Below are 14101 nucleotides of genomic sequence, written 5' to 3'. Positions count from 1 at the left end.
TGGAAGATTCTAAGTACTTCACAAAGCTACAAATCCTGAATTCCACAGGATAGAACCGTGGCACTTGAAGTGGAATGAAAGTGCCACAACAGTGCAGTGCGGATATACCCTTCAAGGAGACTAAGAGAGAGGGGGAAATAATCTTTGCCTGCTCTTATTCTTCTGCAGCACCTCAGTGTAGCAAAACCAGGTCAAGTTCCTTCTGGCATTGAAGCCAAGTGTTATCACCTGTGTCTAGTGCTGCTGCTGAAAACAGAGGAATTGCTAAAAAAAAGGTGTCGGCGCCAAGGATCGCTCCAAAAATAGCATACCTTGGCTATTCGCCCCTGGAGAACAAGATGACGAAAAGCTAGTTTGATCTCAAAATTTTGACCCAGTGCACAGCCAAGGACTGGAAAGGTGAGGGAAAATTTAACATGAGATGGCCATGCAGCAGACATCCAAATACGAATAGGGAGGAAATGGTGTCATTTTCATAGATCCTGGGCTTTTCTTGGCAAGATTTGTTCAGAGGTTTGCCATTGCCTTCGCCTGAGAGTGTGTGACTCGTCCCACTGAGGATTTACATGGCTGAGTCAGGATTCGAATCCTGGACTCCAGAATCATAGTCCAATGCCCAAGCCACTACACCACGGTGGTTCCCGTATCTTACACTTTGCTACAGCAAAATACACCTTATTACCATGTGTGTGTGTGTGTGTGTGTGTGTGTGTATATATGTATGTATGTATGTATATATTTGTACCAGGAAAGCAGAAGTGAGTTCCATTTTATTTCAGCAGTCTTTATTGTGTTTCTTCATGTGAGGTTAAAATGCAGAAATGGCACATGCTCAGGGTATGTCTTAAAAGATACATGTTATATATAGCAAACAAGGCTTAAATCCAGCTGTTTGTCCCACTGAGAGCAGACCCACTGAATCCATGGGGCTTCCCCCTAATGTTGATGTACCAAATTCCCAGTGTTTCAACAGGCCTCCTTTATGTATTTATTTATCAATATTTATAATGCAGAAGCCCCATTACTGTAGGATCTCAGGGTGTCCAGCAATACTAACAATTCAAAACACTTCCAGATTAAAACCACAAATAACGTAAGCATGATAAAAACACATTAACCAAGACCTGTCCACATTAAACAAGACAACACACAGGTTAGTATTAACTAGTGAGGTTTACAATAAAGACGTACATTTATTTATTATTTCAACAAGATCAGCCTTTATAATAAATCTGTGTCATTTTATAATGCACAATTTGTGTGCATTTTGTGCAAGGGAGGCACTCTAAGTATGGTCAGAAGCCATAGCTTCTGAGAATATATATAGGTTAATACATATTTACACAGGTTAATAATAACAGACTGTTTATAAGAACAGGCATGTTGTTTAAATTATTTAAACAATATGGGTATTTATTAACCTGTTTATTATTTATTGACTTTTTTATTCTTACAGGGGGCACTCCAGAACTGATCAAAGGCTCTCTTCTGAGTTTACAAACAAGTTACTATTAAGGGCTTTGGGTTGCAATAAAGGTTTACTTTATTTAAAAGTAGTAATTTGTGCATATTTAATTGAATAATTGTTACGTGTTAATGATAAATGATGCACATCTTTATTATTAACACATACAGTTCTTCTGTGGAAGGTGTGGGGAGAGGCCCTACATTTTGAGATTTCACACATTCACTTAAGGGTGCATCTGCACTGTAGATATGATGCAGTTTGACACCACTTTAACTGCCATGGCTCCATCCTGTGGAATCCTGGGATTTGTAGTTTGGTGAGGCACCAGCACTCTTTACAGGACTAAAAAGATTGTGGAACTACAAATCCCAGGATTCCACAAGAGAGAGCTACAGCACTTAAAGTAGCCTCAAACTGTGCCATTTCGACAGTGTAGAGGATCCCCTAGCATTGAGTCTGAGCAGTTCAAAGCAGTCTCAGACTGGGTTATTCCTGCAGTGTGTGCATTTGGGACCAGTGCTTCTTCACTTGTGTGCCAGAGTTTGGGGGGGGGGGAGGGAATCAGGTGCACTCTAGGTATGCTCAGAGACCCTGTCCCTTGGGAGGTGTGGGCTCCTTGATCTCCCTTGCCAGGGCAGGGCAGGGAGAAGCATAGAAAAAAGGGAAGCAGAGCAGCTGGCCAAGCCTCTCCCATCCCTGGCTCCCTTGAAACTGATGCCAAGGCAGGGATCATCGGAAGCAATAGCAGCAGCAGCAGCAGCAGCAGAGCCAGAAGAAGAAGGTGGTCCAAGCGGCAGCTGCATCGAGACGGTTTTGCGGCAGCAGAGGAGGCGCTTCCCAGGGATCCTCCTGGGCTGCTCCGCTTCTCCTCCTCCTTGGCGGTGGTCCCCAGGTGCTCCTCCGGCTCAAGGCTGAGGCTGAGGCTGTGCTTGATCCTTGCTGTAAGTGATGCACAGCCCAGGAGTCCCTTGGCTCCCAGGGACAGGGAGGGAGGGAGGGAGGGAGGGGGAGGCATGCCTGGAAAGACACCCCCACACCGGGAATCAACCCAGTCCCATTTCTATTGCTGGGACATCTTTGCAACAGTATCTCTCCCCCCCCCCCCCTTCAGATCGATTTAATTCTTAATACTTCCACTCTATGCATCTGATGAAATTGACTTTAGGAAAGCTCATGCTGCCAGCTCCTTTATTTCAGGTTATTCCATTCCTAGAAAGACACCCCCACATTGGGAATTAACCCAGTCCCATTTCTTTTGGTGGGACATTTTTGCTACAGTATCTCCCCCCCCCCCTGTAATTTTTAGACCCTAACCACCTATTTCATTCTTGATAGTTCCACTATATGCATCTAGAACTTAGTCTAGGAAAGTTCATGCTGCCAACTTCTTTAATTCAGTTTATTCCATTCCTGGAAAGGCACCCCCACAGAGAGAGTCAACCCAGTCCCCCCCCCCTTTTTTTTTTTTGGTGGGACATTTTTGGAAAAGTATTGCCCTTCCCTGTCATTTTTAGATCTCTCCTTCCCCCCCCCCCTTCAGATCTATTTCATTCTTAATAATTCCACTATATGCATCTATACTTTAGTCTAGGAAAACCCATGCTGCCAACTTCTTTATCTCAGTTTGTTCCATTCCTGGAAAGACACATCAGCTCAGCACCCCCTTTTGGGGGGGGGGGGTATTTTTGGAAAAGTATCTTTTTTTCTCCCCTGTCGTTTTTAGACACCCCCTCCTTCAGATCTGTTTAATTCTTAATAACTCCACTATATGCATCTGAGGAAATAAGATTTTAGTCTAGGAAAGCTCTTGCTGCCAACTTCTTTATTTCAGTTGGCTTCAAAAGGGCTCCAAAAGCTCCAAGACTGAGCCTGGAGAAGAGAAGGTTAAGAGGTGATATGAGAGCCCTCTTTAAATATTTAAAGGGATGTCATATTGAGGAGGGAGCAAGCTTGTTTTCTGCTGCTCCAGAGAACAGATCCCAGAGCAATGGGTGCAAGCTACAGGAAAAGAGATTCCACCTCAACATTAGGAAGAACTTCCTGATAGTAAGAGCTGCTTGACAGTGGAAGGTAATGCCATGGAGGATGGTGAGGTTTCCTTCTTTGGGGTCTTTAAACAGAGGCTGGCTGGCCATCTGTCCGGGATGCTTTGATTGTGAGTTCCTGCATGGCAGAAGGGGGTTGGACTGGATGGCCCTTGCGGTCTCTTCCAACTCTTCTATGATTCTGTGATCTCTCTACATCTTAGTAATTCAAACAGGCATAGAAGAAAAAATAGGAGAAGATACACCATCTGTTTTCACATTGCATTAAATTAATTCTGTTTTAATGTAACACTTTTCTCTGTTTTTCACTGTACTGTTTTAATCTTGTAAACCACTTTGACTCCCAGTTTTGGGGAAAGGGCAGGATATAAATGATAATGATAATGCCTGAGCATCATGGACCTCAATTGTATTGTTTTTAAATGTTTAAAACATTTTTAAAAAATCTTTTTAAAATTGTATTTTATACTTTAACATACCGTTTGTTTTAATACTGTGGTCACCGAATTGTGTTTTAAGGTACTATTTTTGTATGCTTTTAATTGTAGGGTTTTTTTTAACATTGTAAAGTGCCCTGAGTCCCAGTTTTAGGGAAAGGGCAGGATATAAATAAACTGAATAATAATAATAATAATAATAATAATAATAATAATAATCTCAATGGGGTTAGAGAAGAAGTAGGAAAGTCACCAAGGAAGAGATGGAATGGTTAAATAAACAAAAGAGTAATGTTGTTTGGGGTATTTTTGTATTGTTTTCTTTCTATTGTACTATAGCTCTTCATTCATTGAATAAAAGGAAAACACAGTAACAACCAAAGTTAAAAATAAATATGTATATAAATAGAATGCACACTCCACATAAAAGCCCATATAAAAGCCTTATTATTATTACTGATTTATGAAAAAGAATAAGAGTTAAACACAGTAACTTTTTTATAAATTAAGGTTTTGATAGGATTGTGTCCTGCTTTCCAATTCTATAGAGTGAAGTCCTGTATATGTCTACCCAGAAGTAAGCCCCATTGAGTCCAGTGGGGCTTACTCCCTTGTAAATGGGTTGTTGTTCATAGAATCATAGAATTGTAGAGTTGGAAGAGACCACAAGAACCATGCAGTCCAACCCCCTGCCATGCAGGAGATCTCAGTCAAAGCATCCCCATTGACAGATGGCCATCTAGCCTCTGCTTAAAGACCTCCAGGGAGAGAGACTCCACTACACTCCGAGGGAGTTTGTTCCACTGTCGAACAGCCCTTACTATCAGGAAGTTCCTCCTAATGTTGAGGTGGAATCTCTTTTCCTGGAGCTTCCATCCATTGCTCCAGGCCCTATTCTCTGGAGCTGCAGAAAACAAGCTTGCTCCCTCCTCAATATGACATCCCTTCAAATATTTAAACAGGGCTTTCATATCACCTCTTAACCTTCTCTTCTCCAGGCTAAACATCCCCAGCTCCTTAAGTCGTTCCTCATAGGACTTGGTTTCCAGACCCTTCACCATTTTAGTTGCCCTCCTTTGGACACGCTCCAGTTTCTCAATGTCCTTTTTGAATTGTGGTGCCCAGAACTGGACACAATATTGTTCTGAGCCTTCAAGTCCTCTCAGTTTATGGTGACCCTAAAGTGAAGAGTTTTCTCATCAAGATTTGTTCAGAGGGGATTTGCCTTTCTCTGAGAATAAATAGGCACAGGATCAGGTTATAAAGTGTGATGATACTAGGAGCAAGTGGTTCCAGTGCACAAATGAACCAGAGCTTGGGAAAGTGACAGTCAGGACTGCAATTCCCAAAATCCCCCAACCATCATGAAGGAGTCTGGGAGGCTCAGTCAAGTCTTTTTTCCCCCCAAGCTCTGGTTTGAAGGCATGGTGAGAAATTCCATAGACACCGCCAAATTCTGCAGACTTGGCCTTGTAATTTGCACAATGTGGGCAGAAGCATTTGCGCTATTAATTCTTCTTTTCTCCAAAGTAGGTTCTCTGAACTGATGTACAATGGGCCTTCCACATTTGCGGCTTTGACTTTTGCGGCTTTGGTTATTCACAGATTTAATCAAAATGTTCTTTCTAGGAATCTCCATTCTCTAGGTCCTCCAGCACAACTCTGCCAGATATTGACCATAGAGTCATGTTGGTGGACCTAGAGATTCTCTAGGCATGTCTGTGGACAACTTCCACTAGATGTTGGCCACAAAGTTGTGCTGGAGGACCTAGAGATTCCTAGAGAAGTATTCTCTTCAGTTTTAAAAAAGTATTTTTTTAATTTGTGTTTTTTTCCCTTTTCACTTTCGCAGGGGTCCTGCACCCCTAATTCTAGCAAATGTGGAGGGCCCACTGTATTAGCTGTAGACAGCATGTGCCTGCCCTAAGCCCTTGGGCTAAAATGGGCTACAGTGAGGGACAACTTTAATTCCTGGTAGAAATTCTGGTTGCATTTGGAAGCTGATGCTCTCTTCTGCACTTACATCTCAGAGAAATTGCAATTTGGCTCACAATTCCCTGGGAGTAAGCTCTTTTCAAAAGCTCATGTTTGAGCAAGTATGTTTAAGACACATGGTTGTCTTAAGCAGTGGCATCACTACGGACTGCGGGGTGTGTGGACCACACCAGGTGACACCCTCAGGTGGAGTAACACCACTGTTTCCCAAATATCTGCCTTTGGGCAGAAAGAAGCTGTGCCGTCCCCCTATGTCCCATTAAAATGTTGAAGAGATGGTGTGAGTGAGGTGAGGCTCAGAGGGAGGAGAAAGGAGAGACCATAGAGTCTTAAATCTTAATTTTTTAAAAAAGATTTCTTTAAAAACATCATATTTTATCAAATGTTCACTTCAACCACATGAAACTACATACAGTATATGCATTTAGGCCGTGCATAGGATATTGTAATTTAAAGGTATAGTTTTAACTTGGCTAGTTGTTTTATGTCACAACAATTACTATTACATTCAGTGAGATGCAGAAATTACAATTAATGAGTAACATTGGCGCGTTACAGACTACCCCTTTGGGGCGGCCTGTACCCGTCCCTTTCCCCGATGGATCGGGGCCTCAGCTGCCACAGCAGCAGCCCTGAGGCCCTGATCCGCCACTTTTCCAGGTCACGGGAAGCGGCAAAAGGCCGCTTCCCGCGGCCTGGAAAGGAGTGTCCTTGGGGCTTTAAGGACACCACCTGGCCCCTTTCTCCTTTGTGTCACTGGCACAGCCATGTAAAGGCTGCACCAGCGACACAAAACTCGGAAGAAGCTCCAAAATGGCGGTACGGTCATGACGTCCTAATGGTGACGCCCATATAGAATGGGCGCTGCCATTTTGTATGTACTGTGTACGTACTAGGATTGGGGGCATCTGAAAGAGATGCCCCCAGGCAACCCTAGTACTACACAGTACGTACTAAAAGGCCCATTTGGAAAGGGCCATTAGTACAAAAAAACTGTACTAATTCTGTAGGATTCCTTGTGGCATGGCTTGGAGAAGATCAATGGAGGGGTGACACCATGAGTTACTGCACTGGATGACACCAACCCTAGTGACGCCACTGGTCTAAAGCACTTGTGGGAATTTACAAGGTGACTTGTAGGCTGAGGGCTTCAATAAGAGTGGAGTGACAAATCTGCTTTTGGGTTTGAGTCTGAACTTGAAAAGAGTGCTCCAAAGTGCTCTGGATGACCTTGGGCAAATCAGACTCTCTTGGCCTAATCCTCAGGCAATGAACAAATCTTGCCAAGAAAACCTTAATGCAGAGTCGCCTTAAGGTCAGAAACAACTTAGCAACAACAATTGCAAGTACATTTCTATACCACTTACCGATGTACTGGAATTTTATTACGTTTAATGTATAAAATTTGGATGTTAGTTATTTGATGGAGCATTTTATAATTCTGAATTTCTGTCATCGATTTTACATTTTAATCTTGCAAATGGCCGTTGGCTTAAGCATTAATAAAATTGATTGATTGATACTAAGCTATTTACAAAGTGTAAGCTAATTGTCCCCAACAAGCTGAGTATTCATCTGAGCAACCTACAGAAGGATGTGAAGTTGAAGGCTTTCACAGGCTACATCCATAGTTTTTTGTGCGTTTTTCAGGCTATGTGGCCATATTCTAGAAGAGTTTATTCCTGACGTTTTGCCAGCATCTGTAGCTGGCATCTTCAGGGAATGCTGGCATGGAAGAGAGTGGTGTATATATATTGTTGATTGAGAGGAAGCAATTTGCATGTTAATCTATGTATTGTTCTGTTGTTGAATGGCAAGGCCTCAGGGAGCCTGTTTAATTAATGATCCATTGTCTGCTGGAAAGGATGCCAGGCTAAGTCAACCCGGAGCCCGTGGCTGGTATTGAACTTACAACCCTGTGGTTTGTAAGTAAGTGGATGCAGTACAAGCATTTAACGTAACACCAGAGCTCCTTAAGGCACACAATGACAACATCCCATTTCTGATTCTGAATAGGTCCAATGTTGTCTGTTCTGTTTGCACCAGAACCAGGGTTGGCATTGTCCAGTCTCCCTGCTGAGGGGATGAAAGTGATCACTTTATTTAGCCCATGCAGATGGTGCCAATGGCTTCCTAGCATGCTACACATATTATAATACTGGGTAACACTCTAGCCTAACAAGGATGCTCTTAGCCAGTTTATCACATCTCCTTTCTGGTTCCCAGCCTGCATAGACCACATTCCACAACTCCCTCCACCATTTATGCAGTCATCTACCCACCTTCGTCTTAGGCAACATCTTTCCTCCTGCCTTTGTCCCTCAAAACTGAGCTTGTCATCTCATCACCATGCCCACACGTTTTGCGTTTTTATGACTATTCATACATTGTGATGACGAAGGTCCTTCCTGGGTAACACTTCACTCCATGCATCTGTGGAAGTAGACCAAATCTCAAAAGCTCATGCTACAACATCTTTCGCTCAGTTAATCTCAAAGGTGTGACAAGATCCCTTTTGCATACTGATATTTCAGACTGACATAACTATGTCTCTACACTCAGGGGTAGGTTCTTGTGCAAAGAGTGTGGATGTAACCTTGAAAATATGTACCGTATATTTGTGAAACCCTTTGGAGGAATTCCTGTGTGTCACTGTTACCCCCGCAACAACTTGGCCAGTGGCCACTAATTCTAATTCGGGCTGGTTCCTGTCACAGCATGTTGGGATTGTGGAATAGTTTGAATTTCCTAAATGCCATTTGTACACATTGCATTTCTTATAATTGCACTGAGTTAGGGTTTTGTATTCTATAGTTGTATAAATGATTTCTAGCCACTACTGTGGTGCAGTAATATCAGTTCCGTGGCTGGTTTGGCAGCAGCTCCGTTTTTTCATGGATGCACTGCATCATGGGCTCTGAAGTCCAGAGCTGTTGCCTTTATAACTTCATTGTATCAGGTGATGCAATACCTAGATGACATAATGGCATTCATGGTTGCACTGCCTCATGGATTCTGCAGTCACTAGGTGTATAAATCATTTTTTGAGTCTGATTACAATTAATTGTTTAATTATTTTTTAACCTCTTCTGTGGAACTCGGGCAGTAAACAGACAAATAATGTACAGGTAATGCCCTGCCAGGGCATCGATCTGCCTGGCCATGCTGGCTGGGGATACTGGATGTTGTAGTCCAAAATAAAATTGTTGAAGCTCTGGAGGAAGTCTAAAATGGTGTGATGTGCCTTTGGAATGACCTCCTGAATATCATACATAGGAATGAAAATGCAAATATTTAGGAGACAAAGAAGGAGGAAATGGAGGAAACAGAACTGTGTTTTGCATTTTTGTCTCTCCTGTGTTTGTGTCATTTGTGTGTTTAAAATTAGTTTGGAGGAAGAGGGGTATTGCGGGAATACAGAGCTGAGTGCAAGAAGGTCAAACAGCAAAAGATGAAACTGAAATGCTGGCGAAAGCAGTGTAACTGTATGTAATGTTTCTTCATGTGAGCATGGCGTATAAGGAAATTCACTGGAAGAATCCTGGGTTTTGCCACAACATTTCAACCAGACTTTGGGGATAATGGGACTGGCAATTGACTACACCCAATGTTAGTTTTCCTTAGGACCGACCTGCTGAAATGAATGGGTCTTGTTAATCACAATTAAATTAAGTTACATTTATTTAAATGGGACTGCCTTTAGGGGTAGGTCTAATGCTGGATTTAGTCCTGGATTGGGAATCATGCAGCCCTCCAGATGTTCTTTGATTGCAACTCCCATCAGACCTAGATAGGTGAAGAATGCTGGGAGTTGCAATCCAACAGCTTTGATAGGACCACATGATTTTTCACCTTTGATTGGTGAAAGTTGCGTATAAGCCTCTACCAACACTGTAGACTGAATTTTAATTTCTACTAAACCCTTAATCTTTAGAGATGGTTTGACAGTTTGAGGTGAATCTGTGCTGCAGCCCTACTGAATCAGGAAGCAGGGAGAGAGAGAAAGTAACAAAAAATGGAATCTATTTGTAATCCATTGCATACTTTTGACTTTAGAACTGAGAGCGTGTGGCGCTCCAGCCTTTGGACTACCACTCCCATCATTCCTCACCTTGGGCTCTTCTGGCTGGGGCTGATTGGAGTGTGAGTCCACTGCATCAAGAGGGTCATAGTAGCTTTCAAGGCCCCTTATGCATTGTGTTTTTTGTGTACAACCAAGGGTTAATTTATTATTTAATGTATCATTAGTTACATCCATAGCTTGTCTTTCCTCCAGTGAGATCAAGGCAGTACTGTATACACAGCTGTTCCTCTTCATCTCACAACAATCCTATGAGGTGGGTCAGGCTGAGAGAGAGAATGATGGACCCAAAGTAACCCTGTGGTTTTTGTGACTCGCTGAGAGTCTAGGTACTGTATCTCTCAAGTTTAACATTCCCACTATTACACTATACAGATTCCCATACAATTATATTTACAAAGCACATCAAATAATAGAATCTTAAAGTTGGAAGACTGCAGCAACTATAGGACCATAGCATTAATCTCCCACACAAGCAAAATTATGCTTATAATTCTGCAACACTCCAATCACATAAGGAGAGAGACATCCCAGAGGTGCAAGCAAGAAAGGATAAGGCACTAGGGACCACATTGCAAACATACGAGGGCTAAAGGGGCGCACCAGGGAATTGCAGAAGAAAATCCAACATGTGCTTTATAGATTATAGTAAAGCCTTTGACTGCACTAATCACAAAAAGCCATGGAACACTCTAAAAGACATGGGAATCCTGCTGCATTTATATTTCTGATGAGAAAGCTATACTCAAAACTAGAGGAAGAACATATAGAGAAACAAAATGGTTCCCAGTTGGCAAAGGAGTCAGGAGAGGCTGCACATTATCACTCTACTTGTTCAATTTGTATGCAGAAAATTTACAAAGAGGAGGTTTCGACTCAGAAGAAGGAAGAGTGAACATAGGGGGAAGGAACATCATCAATATAAGATATGCAGATGACACCATGTTACTAGCAGAAAACATAATGGTCTTGAAACAATTACTGAGGAAGGTCAAGGAATTCACTTCAGAATATAAGCCAGGTTTCTGAGCATGTGCAGTTAGAAAATTGTCCTAGAGGGCATATTGTTTTTCCAGTCCCTCTAGTGCCCAGTTGGGACTTCAGATGACCTGGGAAATAAAGATCCCAAGACTCCTTTGGCCTTTTTCAGACACTATGAAGGAACGAATGCCTCCTGTGAACCACTGCTCCTTCAGTTTTGAGCAAAGGGAAAGAGGTGGCATTCAGGCATTCATGACTGAGATGTTTGGAGAAGCGTGTGTGGGTGAGATTTGGAGAAGATTTTGGATGCCATCACATTTCCTATTATGTCTTTGGGAGTCTGCTGTGGATTCCACATCTGGGAAACATTTTGAAAATAAGCAGTTAGCAAATTGAGGAGCAAATCTGGTTTACAGTTGGCCCTTGGAACTCATGGGGGATCCGTTCCGGACACACACCCCCTGCAAGTTCCAAATATTGCACGTATTCAAGCCCCATAGGCTTGAATGGGGTGCGTACATGCGGAGCACACACCACAGGCACACGCTCCATTGCCATTAATGATGGTCACCCCTCCACGGATTTCCAAGTCCGCAGACTTGGAGGGGCGACTATATATTCTGAAGTGAATTCCTTGACCTTCCTCAGTAATTGTTCCAAGTCCATGATGTTTACTGCTAGTAATAGCATGTCATCCACACATCTTAGATTGTTGATGCCTTTCTCCTATCTTTGGGGAGCAAAATGTGTGTGTGTGTGGGGGGGGGGTATATCTATATATATCTATATATTTAAAGCCCACTTTAAGTAATCCCATTTTCAAATTAAACCTCCCTACTGACTTTATTCCAAGCAACATTTCACACCCTAGACATAATTCCCCATTGATGAACCTCCCTGCTTTGGAAAAGGTATCCTTTAGTAGACTACAAAACTAGGGATTTGGGACATTGTAATTTAAAAACTAATTTTACCCAGGGTTTGGAATGATAGTTTTTTTATTAAGCACACACACACACCTTATTTCTTGCTCCTCACTTTGCCTGGCAGTAGGAATCTGGGCACAGTATTTGCTCAGAGTGTATTGGAAATGAGCAGTGGTCTCTTGCTGTGCCCATTTCTTTAGAAATAGGAGCTGGGCAGGAGGCGGAAAAGCAGAATGTAAAGCTTTATCTTCAAAGTGTCAGCCTCTTCTTGTAATTTCCAAAATGGATTTATGCAGGCAGCTTGAGAAAACTCCCAATGTTCTGGGTTCTGGAAACCATGCCCTATGAGAAGCAGCTGCTTAATCTGTTTAGCCTGGAGAACAAAATGTGAAGAGGTGACTTGATAGTCATGTTTAAATACAAGGCATGTCAAGTTGAGGATGGATCAAGCTTGTTTTCTGCTGCTCCAGAGACTAGGACATGGAACAATTGACTCAAGCTACAGGAAAAGAGATTCCAACTAAACATTAGGACAATAAGAGCTGTTTGACAGTGGAAGACGCTGCCTCAAAGATTGGTGGACTCTCCTTCTGTGGAGGTTTTTAAACAGAGGCTGGATGGGCATTTATCAGGAGTGCTTTGTTGTGTTTTCCTGCTCAGCAGGGGGTTGGAGTGGTCTCTAGTCACACTGAAAACTATTTTCTTGAAGCTTCCAACTTCTCTTGCTCCATTCATTGTGTTAAAATTGTCCTGACCCCACATCCCTCCCCAGCCTCTTCAAACTCAATGCAAGGTTAGATCAATAAGACTCTCAGCAGCCAGCCTTGGTAGAATTTCATTCAAGCAGTAAAGAATCACTCCCTTCTTGACATCCCCTTTCCATATATTACTGCTTTTTTTCATCTTTCCCTCTGCTAGAAAATCCTTCGAATTTTCATGCTGGGAGTTATGCTCTTTCCGCAGTCTGTGCACATTATTTTTCACAGTCAAAGGCACCAAAGAGTGCTTGCTGATGGGCTTATTCCATAAACCCTATTAAACTTTTGCTGTGTTTTGTATTTCTGCACTTACTTTCTTGCTAGGAGATGTGTTGTTTAAAAACAGAGTGGGTAATAAAGCAGCCCAGGGGCGTAGGGAGCCCTCAAAACCATTTTGGAAACCCTTAAAGTCCCTTTGACTTGGCAAAAAGAGTGACAGCCAAATTTATTTATTTATCTATTTATACCCCGTCCTTCAGCCCTAAAGGCTCTCAGAGCGGCTTACAATTATTATTTTTAATTAGACTGTTCCCTGCCCTCAGGCTGACAATCTAAAAAGACACAACACAAAAGGAGAAGGGAATGGCGGTGGGGAAATGGATCAGGTCCAGTGGTTATTCTCTTCCTCTGGGGCCTGGACCAAGGCAGAAGGGCTGGAGGCTCATCTTAATTGAGGCCAGGCCTGATGGAGTTATATCTCCAGAAGCTTCCAGAAAGTGCCCATCCACCCCATATTTCAGTTTTTTTAAATTTACTTTTAATTTTTAAAGGAATGATTCCTTTTGGTCAAATCAGGATGGACTGGTGCAGATCCTTGAAAGGTCAGGACTGTATGGACAGAGGTTCCCTGAGGTTCTCAGATTCTTCCTAATGTTTAGGTGAAATCTCTTTTTCCATTAGTTTGAATTCATTGCTCCGTGTCCTGGGAGAAACAGGAGAGAAATGGAATGCTCCCATCATGGTTGCACAATTGTGTTAATGTTTTCACATGATGTCACACTTATCCTGTACTTCTCCAATTAATAATCTGTAATTCTCCCGTAACTCCTTATTAATGGGGAAACCTCATGAATGATTTGCTGATAGTGCGAATGAAGTGCTTTTGCGAAGGTGCGAATGCCAATAATGTTTCATTCGCGCTATCGCAGAGCAAATCCAGGACCTTTTCCCAGACTGCATTTTGATGCAGGCAATTCGTTCTCAATGCTACAGTTGTTTTTGGAGTAGATTTCACTCTTATTTTCAGGTGTAACGCACAATTTTGTTTGTTTTGTTGGAACTATATGGAAATAATGTTGTGAAATATATAAAGTTTATTTTGTTCTGTTCAGGATGGAACCATGATTTTCAGACATGCCCAATATCGCAAAAACAGAGCATGTGTGAAACAGTACATGTACAAATGTTCAG

At 42.3% G+C, this 14101-nt stretch overlaps 1 protein-coding gene across 1 annotated transcript in view; it reads left to right on the top strand.

Annotated features, from left to right (window-relative positions):
- The first annotated feature begins 2341 nt into the window (after window positions 1-2341).
- LOC149310101 (corticotropin-releasing hormone receptor 2-like) overlaps window positions 2342-14101 on the top strand; it is a 172690-nt gene continuing 160930 nt past the window's right edge. Inside the window, exon 1 of the mRNA XM_089533697.1 lies at window positions 2342-2409. The gene's annotated coding sequence lies outside the window, so the exon portion shown is untranslated. The remainder of the gene's footprint in view (window positions 2410-14101) is intronic.

The sequence above is a fragment of the Sceloporus occidentalis genome, unplaced genomic scaffold (assembly GCF_023333645.1).
Source record: "Sceloporus occidentalis isolate IW3139 unplaced genomic scaffold, rSceOcc1.0.p SCAF_7, whole genome shotgun sequence".
Classification (NCBI taxonomy): Eukaryota; Metazoa; Chordata; class Lepidosauria; order Squamata; family Phrynosomatidae; genus Sceloporus; species Sceloporus occidentalis.
The sequence above is the reverse complement of the archived record's forward strand: the minus strand, read 5'-3'. Positions and strand labels throughout refer to the sequence as shown.